Consider the following 14,039-nt stretch of genomic DNA (forward strand, 5'->3'; position numbering starts at 1 on the left):
GAAAAAAATATAACTTGGATGTTTGTTGCTCTTTTTCAATTTACCTGAATACAAATGTCTGGATTGGAAAAATTTCAAGCAAATAAAGCTTGGCGTGCAAAAGTCAAGAAATTACTTGTCATGCAACGGTAAATGCTTATAAATATATCATTAAAATTGTATGCTTGTTTATGATGAGCCATTCGAGTGAGCATGGAGATGGATGTTTTAAATGATGTAGAGTAAATTGGCTTACTATATAAGAATTTGAAATTTTTCCAAATCTTTGACTAAAATGTAGCTACTAGCTTGTAGAACTTTATTACTTTACTTTTAAAAAGATAAATCACTTTAGCATGGTAATATATACCTATTATTAAAAATTAATACAAACAATATCTTCAACATTTTTTTCTCGATTCACGAACACATTTAGAAAGGCTACAACGCCTGCTAAAGAGCCGGTATCTTGCCAACGCTTTAGCTTGGATTTAGAGGAGGATCTACAAACTTTGCTAGAAGCACGCGCAAGCCGTTTCGAAAAGCACCTTTCTCAGAAAACATTTGAATAACCCCGTATATTAGAAAAGCCCTATCACAGAATTCGGTTGAAGAATGCCCTAACTCAGATTTGGCTTCAAAAATGACCGATCTGAGCTCAAATACGACACATTTTGACAATAGCTGGAGTGTTTATGAAACAAATTCTAAGATAGGGCGTTCTTCAAACGAATTCTGAGAAAGGAAGTTTTTGAAACGGCAGCCAAGATTTGGTGATATTCCACTCAGCAGCCGATATGAATATATGGTAAGTCTCATTTTTACCGACCTTTCCTTTTTAAAAATGTGCTTAACAAAACTTTTTTTCGCGGGTTCGAATCGAGCTCAAGGCCTAACAATAATTTTTTATCATTATTATTGTTATGATAAATTTTTTCTTAATTGAAAAAATTTTTAAATTAGAATAGAAGAAAGAAAAAATTTTAGACAACTGCCAAAGCTCGTTGTATAGATCCATTTCGGGAACTGCTAAATTCCTTCATCGGCAACGTTTAGGCGCCGCTGCTATAACCATTCAGCCATCACAGCGGTTTTTTGTTTGTCTTCATTAATCCTACTTCTATTCTGTTTCGTGCCAATTGATATTCACAACACTGCGACATCTGTTGCAGAATGGCTGTGAAAATTGGACTTGTTTGTTGGCAATGCCGCCATAGTGTCATAATTTATTGACACTTTTTTTCCCCGTGCTCTGGGATGTATTAACAATTTTTGTTGTTATATCGGCCTACTGATTTTAAGATCGCGGGTTCGAATCGAGCTCAAGGCCTAACAATAATTTTTTATCATTATTATTGTTATGATAAATTTTTTCTTAATTGAAAAAATTTTTAAATTAGAATAGAAGAAAGAAAAAATTTTAGACAACTGCCAAAGCTCGTTGTATAGATCCATTTCGGGAACTGCTAAATTCCTTCATCGGCAACGTTTAGGCGCCGCTGCTGTAACCATTCAGCCATCACAGCGGTTTTTTGTTTGTCTTCATTAATCCTACTTCTATTCTGTTTCGTGCCAATTGATATTCACAACACTGCGACATCTGTTGCAGAATGGCTGTGAAAATTGGACTTGTTTGTTGGCAATGCCGCCATAGTGTCATAATTTATTGACACTTTTTTTCCCCGTGCTCTGGGATGTATTAACAATTTTTGTTGTTATATCGGCCTACTGATTTTAAGATCGCGGGTTCGAATCGAGCTCAAGGCCTAACAATAATTTTTTATCATTATTATTGTTATGATAAATTTTTTCTTAATTGAAAAAATTTTTAAATTAGAATAGAAGAAAGAAAAAATTTTAGACAACTGCCAAAGCTCGTTGTATAGATCCATTTCGGGAACTGCTAAATTCCTTCATCGGCAACGTTTAGGCGCCGCTGCTATAACCATTCAGCCATCACAGCGGTTTTTTGTTTGTCTTCATTAATCCTACTTCTATTCTGTTTCGTGCCAATTGATATTCACAACACTGCGACATCTGTTGCAGAATGGCTGTGAAAATTGGACTTGTTTGTTGGCAATGCCGCCATAGTGTCATAATTTATTGACACTTTTTTTCCCGTGCTCTGGGATGTATTAACAATTTTTGTTGTTATATCGGCCTACTGATTTTAAGATCGCGGGTTCGAATCGAGCTCAAGGCCTAACAATAATTTTTTATCATTATTATTGTTATGATAAATTTTTTCTTGATTGAAAAAATTTTTAAATTAGAATAGAAGAAAGAAAAAATTTTAGACAACTGCCAAAGCTCGTTGTATAGATCCATTTCGGGAACTGCTAAATTCCTTCATCGGCAACGTTTAGGCGCCGCTGCTATAACCATTCAGCCATCACAGCGGTTTTTTGTTTGTCTTCATTAATCCTACTTCTATTCTGTTTCGTGCCAATTGATATTCACAACACTGCGACATCTGTTGCAGAATGGCTGTGAAAATTGGACTTGTTTGTTGGCAATGCCGCCACAGTGTCATAATTTATTGACACTTTTTTTCCCCGTGCTCTGGGATGTATTAACAATTTTTGTTGTTATATCGGCCTACTGATTTTAAGATCGCGGGTTCGAATCGAGCTCAAGGCCTAACAATAATTTTTTATCATTATTATTGTTATGATAAATTTTTTCTTAATTGAAAAAATTTTTAAATTAGAATAGAAGAAAGAAAAAATTTTAGACAACTGCCAAAGCTCGTTGTATAGATCCATTTCGGGAACTGCTAAATTCCTTCATCGGCAACGTTTAGGCGCCGCTGCTATAACCATTCAGCCATCACAGCGGTTTTTTGTTTGTCTTCATTAATCCTACTTCTATTCTGTTTCGTGCCAATTGATATTCACAACACTGCGACATCTGTTGCAGAATGGCTGTGAAAATTGGACTTGTTTGTTGGCAATGCCGCCATAGTGTCATAATTTATTGACACTTTTTTTCCCCGTGCTCTGGGATGTATTAACAATTTTTGTTGTTATATCGGCCTACTGATTTTAAGATCGCGGGTTCGAATCGAGCTCAAGGCCTAACAATAATTTTTTATCATTATTATTGTTATGATAAATTTTTTCTTAATTGAAAAAATTTTTAAATTAGAATAGAAGAAAGAAAAAATTTTAGACAACTGCCAAAGCTCGTTGTATAGATCCATTTCGGGAACTGCTAAATTCCTTCATCGGCAACGTTTAGGCGCCGCTGCTATAACCATTCAGCCATCACAGCGGTTTTTTGTTTGTCTTCATTAATCCTACTTCTATTCTGTTTCGTGCCAATTGATATTCACAACACTGCGACATCTGTTGCAGAATGGCTGTGAAAATTGGACTTGTTTGTTGGCAATGCCGCCATAGTGTCATAATTTATTGACACTTTTTTTCCCCGTGCTCTGGGATGTATTAACAATTTTTGTTGTTATATCGGCCTACTGATTTTAAGATCGCGGGTTCGAATCGAGCTCAAGGCCTAACAATAATTTTTTATCATTATTATTGTTATGATAAATTTTTTCTTAATTGAAAAAATTTTTAAATTAGAATAGAAGAAAGAAAAAATTTTAGACAACTGCCAAAGCTCGTTGTATAGATCCATTTCGGGAACTGCTAAATTCCTTCATCGGCAACGTTTAGGCGCCGCTGCTATAACCATTCAGCCATCACAGCGGTTTTTTGTTTGTCTTCATTAATCCTACTTCTATTCTGTTTCGTGCCAATTGATATTCACAACACTGCGACATCTGTTGCAGAATGGCTGTGAAAATTGGACTTGTTTGTTGGCAATGCCGCCATAGTGTCATAATTTATTGACACTTTTTTTCCCCGTGCTCTGGGATGTATTAACAATTTTTGTTGTTATATCGGCCTACTGATTTTAAGATCGCGGGTTCGAATCGAGCTCAAGGCCTAACAATAATTTTTTATCATTATTATTGTTATGATAAATTTTTTCTTAATTGAAAAAATTTTTAAATTAGAATAGAAGAAAGAAAAAATTTTAGACAACTGCCAAAGCTCGTTGTATAGATCCATTTCGGGAACTGCTAAATTCCTTCATCGGCAACGTTTAGGCGCCGCTGCTATAACCATTCAGCCATCACAGCGGTTTTTTGTTTGTCTTCATTAATCCTACTTCTATTCTGTTTCGTGCCAATTGATATTCACAACACTGCGACATCTGTTGCAGAATGGCTGTGAAAATTGGACTTGTTTGTTGGCAATGCCGCCATAGTGTCATAATTTATTGACACTTTTTTTCCCCGTGCTCTGGGATGTATTAACAATTTTTGTTGTTATATCGGCCTACTGATTTTAAGATCGCGGGTTCGAATCGAGCTCAAGGCCTAACAATAATTTTTTATCATTATTATTGTTATGATAAATTTTTTCTTAATTGAAAAAATTTTTAAATTAGAATAGAAGAAAGAAAAAATTTTAGACAACTGCCAAAGCTCGTTGTATAGATCCATTTCGGGAACTGCTAAATTCCTTCATCGGCAACGTTTAGGCGCCGCTGCTATAACCATTCAGCCATCACAGCGGTTTTTTGTTTGTCTTCATTAATCCTACTTCTATTCTGTTTCGTGCCAATTGATATTCACAACACTGCGACATCTGTTGCAGAATGGCTGTGAAAATTGGACTTGTTTGTTGGCAATGCCGCCATAGTGTCATAATTTATTGACACTTTTTTTCCCCGTGCTCTGGGATGTATTAACAATTTTTGTTGTTATATCGGCCTACTGATTTTAAGATCGCGGGTTCGAATCGAGCTCAAGGCCTAACAATAATTTTTTATCATTATTATTGTTATGATAAATTTTTTCTTAATTGAAAAAATTTTTAAATTAGAATAGAAGAAAGAAAAAATTTTAGACAACTGCCAAAGCTCGTTGTATAGATCCATTTCGGGAACTGCTAAATTCCTTCATCGGCAACGTTTAGGCGCCGCTGCTATAACCATTCAGCCATCACAGCGGTTTTTTGTTTGTCTTCATTAATCCTACTTCTATTCTGTTTCGTGCCAATTGATATTCACAACACTGCGACATCTGTTGCAGAATGGCTGTGAAAATTGGACTTGTTTGTTGGCAATGCCGCCATAGTGTCATAATTTATTGACACTTTTTTTCCCCGTGCTCTGGGATGTATTAACAATTTTTGTTGTTATATCGGCCTACTGATTTTAAGATCGCGGGTTCGAATCGAGCTCAAGGCCTAACAATAATTTTTTATCATTATTATTGTTATGATAAATTTTTTCTTAATTGAAAAAATTTTTAAATTAGAATAGAAGAAAGAAAAAATTTTAGACAACTGCCAAAGCTCGTTGTATAGATCCATTTCGGGAACTGCTAAATTCCTTCATCGGCAACGTTTAGGCGCCGCTGCTATAACCATTCAGCCATCACAGCGGTTTTTTGTTTGTCTTCATTAATCCTACTTCTATTCTGTTTCGTGCCAATTGATATTCACAACACTGCGACATCTGTTGCAGAATGGCTGTGAAAATTGGACTTGTTTGTTGGCAATGCCGCCATAGTGTCATAATTTATTGACACTTTTTTTCCCCGTGCTCTGGGATGTATTAACAATTTTTGTTGTTATATCGGCCTACTGATTCCCGAAATGGATCTATACAACGAGCTTTGGCAGTTGTCTAAAATTTTTTCTTTCTTCTATTCTAATTTAAAAATTTTTTCAATTAAGAAAAAATTTATCATAACAATAATAATGATAAAAAATTATTGTTAGGCCTTGAGCTCGATTCGAACCCGCGATCTTAAAATCAGTAGGCCGATATAACAACAAAAATTGTTAATACATCCCAGAGCACGGGGAAAAAAAGTGTCAATAAATTATGACACTATGGCGGCATTGCCAACAAACAAGTCCAATTTTCACAGCCATTCTGCAACAGATGTCGCAGTGTTGTGAATATCAATTGGCACGAAACAGAATAGAAGTAGGATTAATGAAGACAAACAAAAAACCGCTGTGATGGCTGAATGGTTATAGCAGCGGCGCCTAAACGTTGCCGATGAAGGAATTTAGCAGTTCCCGAAATGGATCTATACAACGAGCTTTGGCAGTTGTCTAAAATTTTTTCTTTCTTCTATTCTAATTTAAAAATTTTTTCAATTAAGAAAAAATTTATCATAACAATAATAATGATAAAAAATTATTGTTAGGCCTTGAGCTCGATTCGAACCCGCGATCTTAAAATCAGTAGGCCGATATAACAACAAAAATTGTTAATACATCCCAGAGCACGGGGAAAAAAAGTGTCAATAAATTATGACACTATGGCGGCATTGCCAACAAACAAGTCCAATTTTCACAGCCATTCTGCAACAGATGTCGCAGTGTTGTGAATATCAATTGGCACGAAACAGAATAGAAGTAGGATTAATGAAGACAAACAAAAAACCGCTGTGATGGCTGAATGGTTATAGCAGCGGCGCCTAAACGTTGCCGATGAAGGAATTTAGCAGTTCCCGAAATGGATCTATACAACGAGCTTTGGCAGTTGTCTAAAATTTTTTCTTTCTTCTATTCTAATTTAAAAATTTTTTCAATTAAGAAAAAATTTATCATAACAATAATAATGATAAAAAATTATTGTTAGGCCTTGAGCTCGATTCGAACCCGCGATCTTAAAATCAGTAGGCCGATATAACAACAAAAATTGTTAATACATCCCAGAGCACGGGGAAAAAAAGTGTCAATAAATTATGACACTATGGCGGCATTGCCAACAAACAAGTCCAATTTTCACAGCCATTCTGCAACAGATGTCGCAGTGTTGTGAATATCAATTGGCACGAAACAGAATAGAAGTAGGATTAATGAAGACAAACAAAAAACCGCTGTGATGGCTGAATGGTTATAGCAGCGGCGCCTAAACGTTGCCGATGAAGGAATTTAGCAGTTCCCGAAATGGATCTATACAACGAGCTTTGGCAGTTGTCTAAAATTTTTTCTTTCTTCTATTCTAATTTAAAAATTTTTTCAATTAAGAAAAAATTTATCATAACAATAATAATGATAAAAAATTATTGTTAGGCCTTGAGCTCGATTCGAACCCGCGATCTTAAAATCAGTAGGCCGATATAACAACAAAAATTGTTAATACATCCCAGAGCACGGGGAAAAAAGTGTCAATAAATTATGACACTATGGCGGCATTACCAACAAACAAGTCCAATTTTCACAGCCATTCTGCAACAGATGTCGCAGTGTTGTGAATATCAATTGGCACGAAACAGAATAGAAGTAGGATTAATGAAGACAAACAAAAAACCGCTGTGATGGCTGAATGGTTATAGCAGCGGCGCCTAAACGTTGCCGATGAAGGAATTTAGCAGTTCCCGAAATGGATCTATACAACGAGCTTTGGCAGTTGTCTAAAATTTTTTCTTTCTTCTATTCTAATTTAAAAATTTTTTCAATTAAGAAAAAATTTATCATAACAATAATAATGATAAAAAATTATTGTTAGGCCTTGAGCTCGATTCGAACCCGCGATCTTAAAATCAGTAGGCCGATATAACAACAAAAATTGTTAATACATCCCAGAGCACGGGGAAAAAAAGTGTCAATAAATTATGACACTATGGCGGCATTGCCAACAAACAAGTCCAATTTTCACAGCCATTCTGCAACAGATGTCGCAGTGTTGTGAATATCAATTGGCACGAAACAGAATAGAAGTAGGATTAATGAAGACAAACAAAAAACCGCTGTGATGGCTGAATGGTTATAGCAGCGGCGCCTAAACGTTGCCGATGAAGGAATTTAGCAGTTCCCGAAATGGATCTATACAACGAGCTTTGGCAGTTGTCTAAAATTTTTTCTTTCTTCTATTCTAATTTAAAAATTTTTTCAATTAAGAAAAAATTTATCATAACAATAATAATGATAAAAAATTATTGTTAGGCCTTGAGCTCGATTCGAACCCGCGATCTTAAAATCAGTAGGCCGATATAACAACAAAAATTGTTAATACATCCCAGAGCACGGGGAAAAAAAGTGTCAATAAATTATGACACTATGGCGGCATTGCCAACAAACAAGTCCAATTTTCACAGCCATTCTGCAACAGATGTCGCAGTGTTGTGAATATCAATTGGCACGAAACAGAATAGAAGTAGGATTAATGAAGACAAACAAAAAACCGCTGTGATGGCTGAATGGTTATAGCAGCGGCGCCTAAACGTTGCCGATGAAGGAATTTAGCAGTTCCCGAAATGGATCTATACAACGAGCTTTGGCAGTTGTCTAAAATTTTTTCTTTCTTCTATTCTAATTTAAAAATTTTTTCAATTAAGAAAAAATTTATCATAACAATAATAATGATAAAAAATTATTGTTAGGCCTTGAGCTCGATTCGAACCCGCGATCTTAAAATCAGTAGGCCGATATAACAACAAAAATTGTTAATACATCCCAGAGCACGGGGAAAAAAAGTGTCAATAAATTATGACACTATGGCGGCATTGCCAACAAACAAGTCCAATTTTCACAGCCATTCTGCAACAGATGTCGCAGTGTTGTGAATATCAATTGGCACGAAACAGAATAGAAGTAGGATTAATGAAGACAAACAAAAAACCGCTGTGATGGCTGAATGGTTATAGCAGCGGCGCCTAAACGTTGCCGATGAAGGAATTTAGCAGTTCCCGAAATGGATCTATACAACGAGCTTTGGCAGTTGTCTAAAATTTTTTCTTTCTTCTATTCTAATTTAAAAATTTTTTCAATTAAGAAAAAATTTATCATAACAATAATAATGATAAAAAATTATTGTTAGGCCTTGAGCTCGATTCGAACCCGCGATCTTAAAATCAGTAGGCCGATATAACAACAAAAATTGTTAATACATCCCAGAGCACGGGGAAAAAAGTGTCAATAAATTATGACACTATGGCGGCATTACCAACAAACAAGTCCAATTTTCACAGCCATTCTGCAACAGATGTCGCAGTGTTGTGAATATCAATTGGCACGAAACAGAATAGAAGTAGGATTAATGAAGACAAACAAAAAACCGCTGTGATGGCTGAATGGTTATAGCAGCGGCGCCTAAACGTTGCCGATGAAGGAATTTAGCAGTTCCCGAAATGGATCTATACAACGAGCTTTGGCAGTTGTCTAAAATTTTTTCTTTCTTCTATTCTAATTTAAAAATTTTTTCAATTAAGAAAAAATTTATCATAACAATAATAATGATAAAAAATTATTGTTAGGCCTTGAGCTCGATTCGAACCCGCGATCTTAAAATCAGTAGGCCGATATAACAACAAAAATTGTTAATACATCCCAGAGCACGGGGAAAAAAAGTGTCAATAAATTATGACACTATGGCGGCATTGCCAACAAACAAGTCCAATTTTCACAGCCATTCTGCAACAGATGTCGCAGTGTTGTGAATATCAATTGGCACGAAACAGAATAGAAGTAGGATTAATGAAGACAAACAAAAAACCGCTGTGATGGCTGAATGGTTATAGCAGCGGCGCCTAAACGTTGCCGATGAAGGAATTTAGCAGTTCCCGAAATGGATCTATACAACGAGCTTTGGCAGTTGTCTAAAATTTTTTCTTTCTTCTATTCTAATTTAAAAATTTTTTCAATTAAGAAAAAATTTATCATAACAATAATAATGATAAAAAATTATTGTTAGGCCTTGAGCTCGATTCGAACCCGCGATCTTAAAATCAGTAGGCCGATATAACAACAAAAATTGTTAATACATCCCAGAGCACGGGGAAAAAAAGTGTCAATAAATTATGACACTATGGCGGCATTGCCAACAAACAAGTCCAATTTTCACAGCCATTCTGCAACAGATGTCGCAGTGTTGTGAATATCAATTGGCACGAAACAGAATAGAAGTAGGATTAATGAAGACAAACAAAAAACCGCTGTGATGGCTGAATGGTTATAGCAGCGGCGCCTAAACGTTGCCGATGAAGGAATTTAGCAGTTCCCGAAATGGATCTATACAACGAGCTTTGGCAGTTGTCTAAAATTTTTTCTTTCTTCTATTCTAATTTAAAAATTTTTTCAATTAAGAAAAAATTTATCATAACAATAATAATGATAAAAAATTATTGTTAGGCCTTGAGCTCGATTCGAACCCGCGATCTTAAAATCAGTAGGCCGATATAACAACAAAAATTGTTAATACATCCCAGAGCACGGGGAAAAAAAGTGTCAATAAATTATGACACTATGGCGGCATTGCCAACAAACAAGTCCAATTTTCACAGCCATTCTGCAACAGATGTCGCAGTGTTGTGAATATCAATTGGCACGAAACAGAATAGAAGTAGGATTAATGAAGACAAACAAAAAACCGCTGTGATGGCTGAATGGTTATAGCAGCGGCGCCTAAACGTTGCCGATGAAGGAATTTAGCAGTTCCCGAAATGGATCTATACAACGAGCTTTGGCAGTTGTCTAAAATTTTTTCTTTCTTCTATTCTAATTTAAAAATTTTTTCAATTAAGAAAAAATTTATCATAACAATAATAATGATAAAAAATTATTGTTAGGCCTTGAGCTCGATTCGAACCCGCGATCTTAAAATCAGTAGGCCGATATAACAACAAAAATTGTTAATACATCCCAGAGCACGGGGAAAAAAAGTGTCAATAAATTATGACACTATGGCGGCATTGCCAACAAACAAGTCCAATTTTCACAGCCATTCTGCAACAGATGTCGCAGTGTTGTGAATATCAATTGGCACGAAACAGAATAGAAGTAGGATTAATGAAGACAAACAAAAAACCGCTGTGATGGCTGAATGGTTATAGCAGCGGCGCCTAAACGTTGCCGATGAAGGAATTTAGCAGTTCCCGAAATGGATCTATACAACGAGCTTTGGCAGTTGTCTAAAATTTTTTCTTTCTTCTATTCTAATTTAAAAATTTTTTCAATTAAGAAAAAATTTATCATAACAATAATAATGATAAAAAATTATTGTTAGGCCTTGAGCTCGATTCGAACCCGCGATCTTAAAATCAGTAGGCCGATATAACAACAAAAACTTTTTTTCTTTTAATGCACTCTTAAAATGAATCCATAAGCACTGTAACGTTAACAACTTTTTCATACTTGTTTTTTGATTTGTATTGAGAGTGGCGATTTTAATATTAGAACGGCTAATTTAGACAATTAAAATAACAAAAATTACTACAAAGCCAAATTTTAGTGAGGACCTCTAGTTTACCATAAAAATATTAAAATTAAAAGTCCCCATATATCCTATTCGAGCTAAAAAAAAATTACTCGAGGTCAGAGGTCATTGCCTTAATAGCACCGCAGAAAAATTCCTCCAATTATTTTCTCCTAGAGAGAACAATAATTGGGGAATAGGAATTTCGAATCTTCGAAGTCAGCTGATTTGCCAATTGAAATTTTGTTGCGCATTTCTATTTTTGTTAACAAATTAAAAGTTTAGTTATTGTTGCGAATTTGTTTAAAATTGAGAAAAAAAATATAAGCAAAGCAACAGGGAGCAACAAACGAATGATGCAACCATCTTTCACACGTTGTTATTGTAGCAGTGCTTCGCCCCATCCAATAGGTGCGACCGATCGGAAATTATCATCAATATCCTCTAACGGGAGTCCAAGGAAACTTGCTGTTTCGACAGGGGGGACCATAATGAAAGGGGTGTTAGAGGCGTTGGTTCCACATTACAATTAAAGAGATGGTTGGTGTCATGTGGGGACACATTGCAAGCGGGACATATATTTTGTATGTCGGGGTTGATTCTGGATAGGTAAGAGTTTAACCTGTTACAGTATCCAGAACGAAGTTGAGCTAGAGTGACTCGATTTTCTCTGGGGAGTATGCGTTCCTCTTCCGCGAGGTTTGGATACTTTTCTTTGAGTACTGGATTCACCGGGCAATTCCTAGCATAAAGGTCCGACGCTTGTTTATGGAGTTCACCAGGACCTGCTTGTGTTTTTTCGCTTCATACGGCTGGGTCCTCAGGAGCCGTATTTCCTCAAAATGCTTACGGAGATGACTCCTTAGGCCCCTAGGCGGTGCTGGTTGACCAATCAGATGTCTGTTGGGATGCTCAGGTTGCTGGGTATTCAACAGGAACTGTTTGGTCAGCATCTCATTTCTCTCCCTGATGGGGAGTATTCTCGCCTCATTATACAGATGGTGTTCTGGGGACATAAGAAGACAGCCCGTGGCAATTCTGAGAGCGGTATTTTGGCAGGCCTGTAGCTTCTTCCAGTGGGTAATTTTTAGGCTTGGCGACCATATGGGTGACGCATAGCACTTAATCGGCTGGCTAATTGCTTTGTGTGTAGTCATGAGCGTTTCTTTATCCTTTCCCCAGGTACTGCCAGCGAGGGATTTGATGATTTTAGTACGGCTCTGAATTCTCGGAATAATTGCGGCTGCGTGCTCACCAAAATGTAGATCCTGATGAAAGTCACACCCAAAATTTTAAGGTGTAAGACAGTCGGTAGGGTAATGTCATATGGTCGACATTTGGCGCGGCCATGTTTTAAATAAGATCACCGATGATTTGGTTGGTTACAATATCAGGTTTCGCGAGGCGACAAAACTGGAGAGATTGGGGAGATAGCTGTTTATTTTATTACAAAGCTCATCGGTGTAGGAAACAATAGCATAGGTGTAGAAGCAATAGTGACTCCTTCTGGTGGTAAAGGTAGCTATTCAAACTTCGCTATACTTTAACATACGATACTTTACCCCATTTTAACACAACTATCATTTATTGATTTTATTAAATTTTATAAAATGTTTCTTCCTCCACAGTTCCATTTCCGTATTGGATGGTAAATATGGCTTTCGCATTTTCTCCATCAATAACTGTGACAAGGTGGAAAAAATCTATGCGCGTAAATCGCAACATATCTTGGTCGAGCGTTTCTTCAATAGCTCTCTAGTGGTGATGGTGACAGCAGAGAAACCCAACTGTTTACAAATGTTACAATATATCAATTGCGTCTACGGCTCAAATACCCACAGTATATGAATGAATCGAACGCACCTAATTGTCTGCCTAACGGATAGTATACATAATCATCAAATCGAAAATATTGCATCAAACGAACTGGGTCTGAATACTGAAACAGTACACATATTCAAAATCGATGAGAAGGCTGTGATGATGGTATAGGGTGAGTTGTTGAATAACATACGAAAACCACTTTAACCCATCTATATATTTGCATTACAGCTAAAGCTTTACAAACAGCAAAAATTGCTGGCGCCAAGCAATTGGAAAAGGCAGTGAAGCATTCATCACACTGTACGGATGGTGCAAGTTAGAAACTGCTGTTGTAACTGCTGCCACCGACACAACTAGGGCTGCCAACTTGAAAGTATTCCAAAACCGGAGATTTAAGTTTCGAAAATGGCTAAATATGAAAATCAAACTAACACTTTATCTCAGACTTTCGTGAAAACCGGTTTTATTTTGTCTAAATATAAGTCTTCTAAAACCGTGTTATAAATTCAAAGACATTTTACTTTCGTGTAGATAAACACATATTTATGCATATTCAGTTATGCATATTTATTAAAACAAAATTATTTAAATAAGCGAAAACATTTTAACAATTCAAAAAGTACTTGTGTAACTATTTGGCGCAATTTTTAACTTTTAAATCCGTATTTCTCAGTTTTCTGAGAAATTTTAAAAGGGTTTGTTGTGCAGGTTGTTTCAAAAAGTTTAGGAATTCTTGGCATGCCATTTTATAATTTATTTTAATCATTAATTCTGCCTTGAATATATCTACTGACATGCAGTTTCGCTCATTAGTCCATAAATTTCCCATTAATGAGAAAACACGCTCCACAAAAGCGTTACTTATAGGTATAGATAAAATAGTCCCAATAACTTCTGGAAGCTCAGAGAAATGGGTACTTTTGAATAACCGAACCCATTTTAAATCGACTGGGATTACTGAAACACCTATTGATTGAATAAATTGGGAATGTATTTACTTTAATTTT

General features: G+C 35.9%; 1 long non-coding RNA gene across 1 annotated transcript; it reads left to right on the forward strand.

Annotated features, from left to right (window-relative positions):
• The first annotated feature begins 261 nt into the window (after positions 1 to 261).
• On the forward strand, positions 262 to 13,386 carry LOC137252033 (uncharacterized). The gene is made up of 3 exons (XR_010953432.1): positions 262 to 787; positions 12,837 to 13,201; positions 13,261 to 13,386. It is a non-coding gene; the product is annotated as an uncharacterized lncRNA (long non-coding RNA).
• The last annotated feature ends 653 nt before the right edge of the window (positions 13,387 to 14,039 follow it).

Source organism: Eurosta solidaginis, chromosome 5 (assembly GCF_040869045.1).
Source record: "Eurosta solidaginis isolate ZX-2024a chromosome 5, ASM4086904v1, whole genome shotgun sequence".
Lineage (NCBI taxonomy): Eukaryota > Metazoa > Arthropoda > Insecta > Diptera > Tephritidae > Eurosta > Eurosta solidaginis.